This window comes from Hibiscus syriacus, unplaced genomic scaffold (genome assembly GCF_006381635.1).
Source record: "Hibiscus syriacus cultivar Baekdansim isolate YM2019G1 unplaced genomic scaffold, ASM638163v2 tig00112738_pilon, whole genome shotgun sequence".
Taxonomy (NCBI): Eukaryota; Viridiplantae; Streptophyta; class Magnoliopsida; order Malvales; family Malvaceae; genus Hibiscus; species Hibiscus syriacus.
This window is the reverse complement of record NW_024063392.1, coordinates 4,965,993-4,977,157: the sequence shown is the minus strand read 5'-3', so window position 1 is coordinate 4,977,157 and position 11,165 is coordinate 4,965,993.

The window sequence follows — 11,165 nt, the reverse complement described above, 5'->3', positions numbered from 1 at the left end:
GTCAGAATCCCCACACCAGAAAAGAACATCACCGAGGAACAACCAAGGGGCTCTCCAGGTAATATCTCAATCCTGAAGATGTGTAAAGACTTTCATCCACTTCTCTTTTGAAGAACCTTCATGCCATTTCCTAGTGATGAATTCCCCCAAAGGTGAATAGGTAGTGCTGAATCGGCGATAGGCCACCCCATTAGTCTTCCAAAAGTGGTTGTGAATCCAGACTTGAAGGAGCTGAGTACACCCAATGAACCTTCCTCCGCCAGTTCTTCTGCAATGGTTGAGAGATCGAAAGGTTTCGGCTAAGATGACCAGTGCTGGGTTGACTCGCTTCGGGAGTTGTTCAAACAGCTCTACCACAACAGCATCAATGTAACCCAAAATCTTCGGGAATATAATCAGACCATACAGACCCAGTGCAAATAGGTCTATTGCCTTCCACTCATCGGGATGGTTCTTCATCAGTTGCTTGATATGAAGCCAAGCAATTCCTTCCCCACTGCCTTTACATCGAGCCCAACCAGTTACTCATTTTTCGTCAACCCCGATAACCTTGGCTAGTGCATTCTTGAAAGGCTGGCTTTTGATGTGTTTAAGGTAGGCCCTCTCTAGTCTGATACTTTCACAGTGCAACAGTGTAGTGTACTCTTCAATAGTGGGCACCATGTCCTCCTGGTTAAAAGTGAAGCAACTGTATCCCGGGTTCCAGAATTGAACCAGGGCTCTAATTAAGGGCTCATCAGTCTTGATATGAAGAAAAAGTGCAATGTCACCGTACCATTGGCTGAACTTTTGTTTCTGATCATTCTTCCAGCTGTCCCAAATGTCTCGAAGCTCTTGCACGTCATTCTATTTTAGGCTGATAGAGGCATAGCTGACTAGCTCTGACACATAGCTTCCTTGAAGACTGTCTCCTTTTTCCTTATGAGTCTTCTCGGACCATATCTCTTGTATTACAACACCTTTGTCCATTAGTTCAGATTATTTTGTGTGTAACAAACTCTTTTTAAGGGATCAAAGGCCTCTTGTTATGATGCAAATGCTAAAAAACAAACACAGGCAAAAAGTTAGTACAATAAAAATAAATAAATAAATATAAAATAACGAAAGGGAAAAAAACAAAAAGAAACATGGTTAGGGTACAAATATCCTAGGTTTTGGAATGTGGTTTTGGGGTAGGCTCTAATCCTCCATAGTCTCCCGGTTTAGGTTCTAAAAAACAGTATCCGAGTTCTCCTTGCTGGTGCCCCCTTAGGCTTGCCAGACCCTTAGTCCTAAGCCCATTACAAGCTTATGTGGACTAAGTTAAACTCGAGAGGATACATTCCCTTATGCCTATGTGGTGAATAAATTCACACGAACATATAAGATATATGAATCCCGAAGGCTACTTGCTAGGCCTGTGCGGTGAATAAATTCACACGAAAGCGTCGCTTTCACCCCCACTTAAATAGGGTTCGGAGCTCGGGTATAGAGCTAGAGATGAAAATTTTGAAAATCTAAAATTATTGAAAAAAAAAGTTAGTACAACTATTTATTTGAAAAAATAATCAAAGGTAAATAATTGGAATTGAATAAATAAATTAAAATTTAAATTGACTATTTTCGCATAAAAAGACAACCGACCAATTAATTCTGGCCTGACTCACTTACCTGTCCCCAGCAGAGTCGCCAAGCTGTCGCAGTCGTCTTTCGGTTGGGCCCGGAATTGGGCTTTGACTTGAATTGATTGGGTTAGAGACGCCATCGATCATTTATTTTAATACAAATGGGATGATCGGATACCTTATTCCTCACCTGATCTGTGTTTTACCAGAAATATATCTGGCTCGGGAGTCGGTTACGGTCAAGGAAGGATTAGCACCCTCGAACCGCCCTTTCGGTACCAATTAATTTATCGGTTGTTTTTAATTACGAAGATCAAAATTTAAATTGGAATTCAAAAATTCAATCCGAATTAATTACCTTTGATCGATTGAAAGTATCCCTAAAAAGTCAAAAGTGTTGGATTATAAACATGAAAATAAACATGAAAATAAAAATGAGAAAAGAATAATAAAATATATATATATATATATATATATATATATATATATATATATATATATATATATATATATATATATATATAACAATGTAAAAAGAAATAAAAAATATTAAAATTAGGAGAAAATGAAAAATATATATAAAGTAAATAAATAGAAAATGAAATAAAAAAGAATAAGTTAAAAGTTGTTACATTTCCTATGTTTTGCGTGTAGAGAAACTGGATTTGCAATGAAAATGCTCTGCCACTCCTCGTGCTTTTAGATACTGGCTTTGGATCCTCCACGCTTATTTTTTGTCCTTTTCTTCCCTCGGTTTTTCCAAATCGTTGACCCTTTCTCTAATTTTGATTCCACGTTTTTCTTTGTTCTTTCCTCTTGATGCTTGAGTTTATTTATAGTCTAAAGAAACCTATTTTTAGCTCAGATTTAGAGTCCTACTTGGACTCAAAATACTTCGGTTTTAATGTTTCAATAGGACTCAAATACGTTGGTTTTAGTGTTTCAATAGGACTCAAATACGTTGATTTATTTTCTGAATCTCAATAAATCAGGGTTGTTGAGTGTTGGGCCTACAAAAATAATAAAATAAATAATAATAATAATAATAATAAATAAATAAATAAAATGTTTTTGTAGACCCGGACAAAAATGGGTGTCTACAATTAGTGGAAAAAATAATTTCACAAGATTAGAGTGCTTCTTCTATACGATAATTAATTTAAGGTAATTTTCAACGTAAAATGTTATTATACTAGATCTAAAAATTTATGTAAATTTATAAATTTTCTTGTTCCAATTGAAATTGTTATATTATGGTGATTTTAGGGTTTATAAAAAAGTTAAATAATTTATAATAATTTTGATTGCAATCGAAAACATTATGAAAAATGTAACATTTTCAATTTAACTTAAAATATTACCCTATACATCCTAAAAAGTTGCGCTCTTGATATTATTTTCGGTTGCGCATAAATTTTTAGGTTGTACTTTTTTCTGTTGTTTTTCAGTCTTACATTAACAAATTATATTTTAGACCCTCTCTTAAGATCATGATAAATGTATTTAAATTAAGTTTAAAATTTTTAAAAATAAATAAATACAATATTTAATAAGTAAAATATTAATTACTAATTATCATAAAATATGTTACAGTAAATTATATATTTCATATATTATATTATTAATAAATTTAAATTATTATATTTTAAAATTTGCCAACATTATATTTAAAACATTATCTTTTTAGAAAGAAAGACTTTTTGACAATCAACTTTCAACCTTTAAAAAAACACTTTTCAGAATCACTTCACCTCACCATGGTCAAATTGAAGTTAAGACATGCACAGGGAACATTGATTATTGCGATATAAATTGGTTTTTTAACCTAAAAATACCCTATAAATTAAATATTACATGTCAGTCACTGTTTCCGAAATATTACTCGATATAACACCCATTTTTAAGAGAGTCTTAGCCAAGCAGAGGGAAGACGCGTCCCATGAAACACGCCTTCCGTGGGTTTTTTTAAGGCGCGTCCTAGGGAACGTGCCTCCCGATCATGGTGGTTTTTGGTCTATTCAGGGTGGTTTTAGGTTTTGTGTTTTGTGTTATAATGTGTTTAGAGTTTTGTAATTAGTTTTAGGGTTTTTAGTGGTTTAAGATATTTTATTTGTATGGTTTAGGGTTAGGATAAGTGCTTTAAGGTTAAATTTGATTGTATGTTAGAATGTTTGTGTTTTAATGTAGGGTAGGGTTAAAATTGATTGTATGTTAGATTGTAAGAAGTAAACGTTCAACATTAAATTAGAAAAAATATATAGATATAAGAAAGTGACATCTTGTAAATTAAAGAAGCTCAAATCACATTAATTGAAACTAAAAGAAAATGAAATTACATAAGTTGAAACATTAGAAAATACAATTATATGAGTGGTGGTCAATGGTTAGATGCGGGTAAAAGATATGGACAATTTTTCCTATTATAGCCCAGGTTTCTGCAATGCCCACATCTTTTGTTAATATTTGACGCCTCTCGAATATCCATATCACAATGAATTCGAGTGGATCTTGGACTATATCTAGTATAATTGGAAGCCAATTCTGAACCTCATTCGGGTCTTTGTCATTACCTATGGGGGAAACTCATATTTATATACTTTGAATACTTGTGAAAGTTGGTATACAGGATCCACATAACGCTTATGGTCTTGACGTGAAAATGAGCAAGCTACTAACATGGGAACATGGACACTTTAAAGCTTGAAAAACTCACAGTGACAACATCTCTCTTGTAGATTAACTATGAAAGAGTTAGATTTAATCCCTTGCAGAGGTCGTGCCATTTTTGTGACCCGAAATAATTCTTAAGTGCAAAAAAACCTTATTACGGACATGTTATTTGATGCTGCAACTTTTTGTTGTAGATCCACTACTAATCGTAGGTGATAAACATGATCGTTTTGCATCCAAGTAAGAGCTTGTCCCCCGAGCTTGGCAAAAAAGTTGACCCAAACAAAAATACGCCATTTTAGCAAAATCAGCTACTGGTAAACGACTCGCCCCCTTAAGGTTGAATTGATAGCCTCAGCCAAGTTGGTTGTCATATGTTCATATCAATATCCATCATCGTATGCATTTATCCATTTTTATTTGTTAATTTCACTGATGTAATTGTATCCATACTCATTTTTTCCTCACAATTCTTGAAGCATAAACTCAAACATTTGAGGTGAGAGTTTGTAACCTAAGAGAAATGAAATAGTTAGTATAAATAAATAAAAATGAGTGAGAAATAAAATTGGAAAAATGTAACACACCCATTGTTGAACTATGCTTTATAATATTTTGATATAACAAATTAAGGTAAAATGTTTTTCGACTTGATTGAATTTGTTCAAAGTTTTCAAAAATAATTAAAAGTCCATTAAACTAGAATTTGAGCACAAAACAGTTTTCTTTGTACATAGTACCGATACTGTTCTTACAGTATCGATACTACATGAACAATAATGATATAGTTCATGTGGTACCGATACCAAAGGTAAGAGAAGTATCGATACTCTCTAGTTAGTATAGATACTACCAGTTTTTTTCCAAATTGCTCAAATTCTAGAATGAAAAATAGGTACTGATACTCAAAGGGGTATCAATACTACTTTACACAGTGGTATCGATACCATGAAGCATAGTATCGATATTGGTCAAGCCCAACGATCTTTAATGACTAGTTTATTTAAATATTACAAAGGTAGTATCGATACTCATTAAAGGAGTACAAATACTCCATGTCATGTGAAGTTTTATTTTGTAGAAAATTAATCCCCAATGGCTAGAAACGGCTACAAACTCGTTCTAAAATATAGGATCAAGTTTAGGACACTTGAAGAAGGTTGGAAAACACCTATTCAAGCAATCAAACACAAGATAAGAGCTTTTCATTCTTATTTTTCTTTCTCTTGTAAATATTAGTTTTTTTGGGCTCATTGCAAATCTTTTAATTATTTTTCTTGTGAGCTTAATATTTGTAAACACATTCATTCTGAGAGATTTTTATTTTTTACATCTTTCATTCCTTTTTTAAAGGGTTTGGTTCTAGGTTAGCCTTTGAAAAGGTATGGAGTTGTAAAGGTTATCTCTTTGTCCTAGAAAAAAAAAGAACAAATTAGTGAATTTGTTAAAAAAAATCCTTAGTGTGGAGCTAAGGTAGTGGATGTAGACTTGGTTTAGAAGTCAAACCACTATAAATCATTGTGCAAATTTTCCTATCATTTCTCCTTCATACCCAAAATTTTTCAATTGTCCAATTCACCCTAATTATTCGGTTGATCATTGAATTTCATCGAAATCCTAACAATTGGTATCAGAGCTTGATTCATTAGAAGGTCTAACAACCTTGAGATGATCCTTGATGAAACTCTATCCATTTCCAACACAACCGAGAAGATGGCTTCCACCTCCTGCTCGTTCTACATGGAAGACTCTCAATCGATCAACAAGCCTTCATACTTCAATGGAGCCAACTACCGTCATTGGAAGAAATTAGTGAAGCTGTTCATCCAATCCAATGATCTTGATGCATGGAAGATGATCAAGAATGACTACTCTTCTCTAAAGAAGAAGAAGAATAAGTGGAGTGCCCAAAAACGGAAGAAGTGTTAAGGCCACGCACATGTTGTTTTGTACATTTGGTCCTAGTTTTTATGAAGGAGTTTCTTCTTGTTCAAATGTCAATTAAATGTTTCTTGTAGGTGGATGGGAGTAATGGTAACAAAAATGAAGATATTCAAATGCTCTAGACACACTTGATATGGAATGAGTAACCTCTAAGCTTATTTTGATTATCTTCAATAATTGGTTGCGCATTTAGTTTAAGCATGCATGAGTTTTGATTTTAAATAATTTTATGTTTTCTATCTCATGTGTGTTAAAAAGTGTTATGATGAGCATTTTCTAAAGTTTTAATGATATTTCATAAATATTTGTTCATCATAATGAATTTTGGTCAAAATTGGTTTTAATACTTTGTTTTTGCAAATTTTAATTTTTGACCTTAATTTAAATGTTTATACATGTGATTTATTGCAAATGATATCTCTCTAACAATTGATATAAATTTTTTTCAAATGCATAATGTTTTTGGATAGCTTTATGCACATGCACTTAAATACAAAAAAATTGTATTGCATAAAGTATATTAGACTTGGATATATTGAATTTAATGTGCTACTAGCATGTTTGTTAATCTTTGTTGAAATTCAATGTCTTTTAAGTATAAAGCTTTTAAAGTCAAAATTTTTTTTGAAATGCTTTTATTGAGGGGGAGCTTTGATTTTTCAAATGATTTTACGCTAAAATTTACCACTTACTCTCCATTGTTATTTTTGAACTTTAAAGTTGAATTATTTTTTATATAACAAAAAGAGGAGAAGTATGAGTTTGAAAAATTCAATTTCAAGAATGAAAAAGGAGGAGCTTTAATATTTTCCAAATATTTATCTTTTTCATGAAATATTTTATTAAGGGGGAGTTTTGCCAAAACAATTTTTCAAATTTTTTTTTTATATCAAAAAGGGTGAGATTGTTGAACTATGTTTTATAATATTTTGATATAACAAATTAAGGCAAAATGTTTTTAGACTTGATTGAATTTTTCAAAGTTTTCAAAAATAATTCAAAGTCTATTAAACTAGAATTTGAGCACAAAACAGTTTTCTTTGTACGTAGTACCGAAACTGTTCTTACAGTGTCGATACTACATTAACAGTACCAATATTGTTCATGTGGTACCGATACCAAAGGTAAGAGAAGTATCAATACTCTCTAGGTAGTATCGATACTACCAATTGTTTTCTAAATTGCTCAAATTCCATAATGCAAAATAGGTATTGATACTCAAAGGGGTATCGATACTACTATACACAATGGTATTTATACCATGAAACATAGTATCGATACCGGTCAACCCAACGGTCTTCAACGGCTAGTTTATTTAAATATTACAAAGGTAGTACATATACTCATTAAAAGAGTATCGATACTTCCTGTCCTGGACAATTTTATTTTACAGAAAATTAATCCCCAATGGCTCCAAAACATACCCAACGGCTAGAAACGGCCACAAACTCATTCCATCACATAAAAACAAGTTTAGGACACTTAAAGAAGGTTGAAAAAAACCTATCTAAGCAATCAAACACAGGATAAGAGCTTTTCATTCTTGTTTTTATTTCTCTTGTAAATATTAGTGTTTTTGAGCTCATTGCAAATTTTTTAATTGTTTTTCTTGTGAGCTTAATCTTTGTAAACACCTTCCTTTTGAGAGGTTTTTCTTGTCTACATTTTTTATTCCTTTTATAAAGGGGATTGGTTTTAGCTTAGCCTTTGAAAAGCTAGGGAGTTGTAAATGTTATCTCTTTGTCTTGGAAAAAGAAAGAACAAATTAGTGAATTTGTTAGAAAATCCTTACTGTGTAGCTAAGGTAGTGGATGTAGACTTGGTTTAGGTATCGAACCACTATAAATCATTATACAAATTTTCTTATCCTTTCTCCTTCATACAATTTTTTTTCAATTGGCCAATTCACCCCCTCTTGGAAATTATTCTGTTGATCATTGAACTTCATCGAAATCCCAACATTTTGGCATATAATTAATTGACGTTAATCATTATTCTTATATATGCCATGATAGTTTGCAGTAATATGTCGGATACAGAGATGATGTTGGACATTTGAGGTCTTCCACATTGGATCCAAAGAGTCAATTACTGCTTTGATCCCAACTCCTTGGTCTGAAAGAGACAAATGTGTTCCCTCCTAATAACATGTAATCGTAGATTTCTCAAGAAAAAAAACCCAATACTCTGTATCTTCTTCTTCAACAAGGGCAAAGGCAATGGGAAGAATATTGCGATTACCATCTTAGACAAAAACTTGTTTATATTTTCCATACAAGAATGTATCATCAATTTGGACTATGGATTTGTAGTATTTCACTACATTAATGCATTGTGGGTAAGTTCAAAAAACATGTTAAAATTGGCATCGATCTCAAAAAACTCGATCATTCTCATAGGTATGGGGAGTTTTAAACTCAAATAATGTCCCATGATTCAGTCTTCACACTATGTTAAACCAAATGGGTAGTTCGTTGTAAGATGAATCCCATTCGCCATGTAGTTTTATAATGGTATTTTGTTTTGCCTTCCATGCTTTTTTGTATGAGACATTGTACCCATATTGAGATTGTATTGTAGAAATCATAAGTGAAACAGCTATGTGGGAGTTTGCTTTGACCATGGGCATGATAGCTTGGAAAATCAGAAATGAAACAGCTATGTAGTTTCCATCTGTTGTTGTTCTTCCTCTTTAAAACACGAACCATCCAATTGCAACTGTTACCACGTTGGACACAATAACAGACATACTTTTAGGTGGTAGATTGGTCGACTCTGGAGTGAACTGAATTACGAATATTGTAATTCTTAATTGCCTTTATTGCTTCTTCTTTAGATGTGAACTTCATTCCACGATATAAACCACCATAATTAACTGATGAATGCCTCACATAGTCTTCAACATGAGGCATGTTAGGAAATTTTAGATCGTACATCGCGTCATAGTCAGCTTCAGACATGTGTGTTGGAGGTTCGTATTATACCATATTTATGAGAACCTCATATGTATCATCATCAGAGTCCATGTTGAATTGTTGTGATTTAGGTTCAATGAATAATCCAATCTCAACATCATTTGCTCCTAGCTCACGTAGAGGTTCTTTTAGAGGAGATGAGTGTTCCTCTGTGAGTCTAATGTTTAGTTTGTACAAGTTCGCAAATGAATGTCTTCTTATGGAACTTGAAGGGATGTCACCATATGGGTTATGAATTGAGTGTTGTGTGGAATACATCTCTATATTAAGGTCGAAGGTGCTAGCATATGAATGTATCACCCTAGAACTAGAAGGCATCTCCATATTGAGGTCGAAAAAACTGACAAATAAATGTTTTTTCTTGGAACTCGATAGAATGCTACCATAAGGTGGGTTTTCCATTAATGACGTGAAATCATTACAGATTGTTTGAGTTGGACTGTCAACTTGATCAACTAGTTGAGGTAAGCTATGATAGGATAAAAATGACATACTCTGAACTGCATGCGCGCCAACAAAAGTGGCATACATTTTTGTAATATAGTTTAAATTTTGACTGGAAGCATCAACCATCACAGTAACATCGTTGTCGTTGGAGATATTGAATGCTTTATATGTTAACAGAAAAATTTCAGCCGCAAATCTTTACTAAAGTGTAGCCAATCTTATATTGTTTCCAAGACCAACCTTCCTTTAGATTTTTGTGATTAAATCGTGAAGAGTGATGTTTCTCTTGAAGGATAGAAGGGTATAATGATCTGATCAAAAAATAACCCCGTATTCATCTTCCTCAATTTCTCCATCATAGTAAACAACGACTGAAACATGAGTCATTTTTTTTAGTTTGAGTGTTTGAGAGTTTGAGAGTTTGAAAGTTTAAGAGTATAAGAGTTTGAGAGTTTTAGAATTTATGAGTTTAATATATTGAGGGTCGAAGAACTATTCATGTCAATTATATGAACTATTCCCGTCAATATTGTATATGTTGGATGGGATGAGATAATATGACATGGCAGAGATTCTCTGGAAAAAAAAATGTTTCCCATAGAACGCACATTTTCTTTTAGATGTTGTCGGTCAGAGACTATTGCCGTCAACATTGTATATGTTGGATGGGATGGGAAACTATGACCTGGCAGACATTCTCTGAAAAAAAGTGTTTCCCATAGAACGCGCATTTCCTTTTAGATGTTGTTATTTGGATACTATTCTCGTCAACACTACATATGTTGGATGGGATGGAACACGCCTTTTCTTTTGTCAGATCTTATCTGAATATCTCAATGAATTATGTGAACTGGGATTTGTTGATGTTGGCAATCGAGCAACTATATATATGAAACATAACAAGTAGTCCTCACTGATTTCCCTTTGTGTATATTTTTTTATATTATCTGTCATTTTCAATATCTTATCCACCATTTTCAATGGCACCTAAATATTCATTATCTTATCTCCCAAATGATATATTAGCTGAGATTTTTAGGGTGCATCGCTTCTAATTCCATTGAGGACTTTCTCAACCTTTGTTTAACTTGCTAGGATTTTTGCTTGGCTTCAAATTATAGATTCATATTTGCAAGTGTTCGACTTCATCGATATGTCTTGAAACCTTTGGATTGATCTGAATAATTGCTCTTACGAAAGGTTTATGTTTCCAAAAATCCATATACATTGTTTAGGGAATGTATAATTGAGTGTTTTTCCAAGTAATGTGCCAATATAGAAGTTGATTGTTATATCTTGAAGCAAGCCTCTATGATGGGTGTCATTGAAGCAACTTATGCCTTAGGTATACAATTGTTTTACTTAAAAGAGAGGGTTCCAGAAAGATATCAAGTATTATACACTCTAAACCTAATGCATCTAAAGATGAAACAAAAAGAGCTTGCCCATTGTAGAAGTATCACTATCTCAACTACTGGAAAAATTTTATCAGTTTTGTACATCGAAAAGATTCCACAAACATATT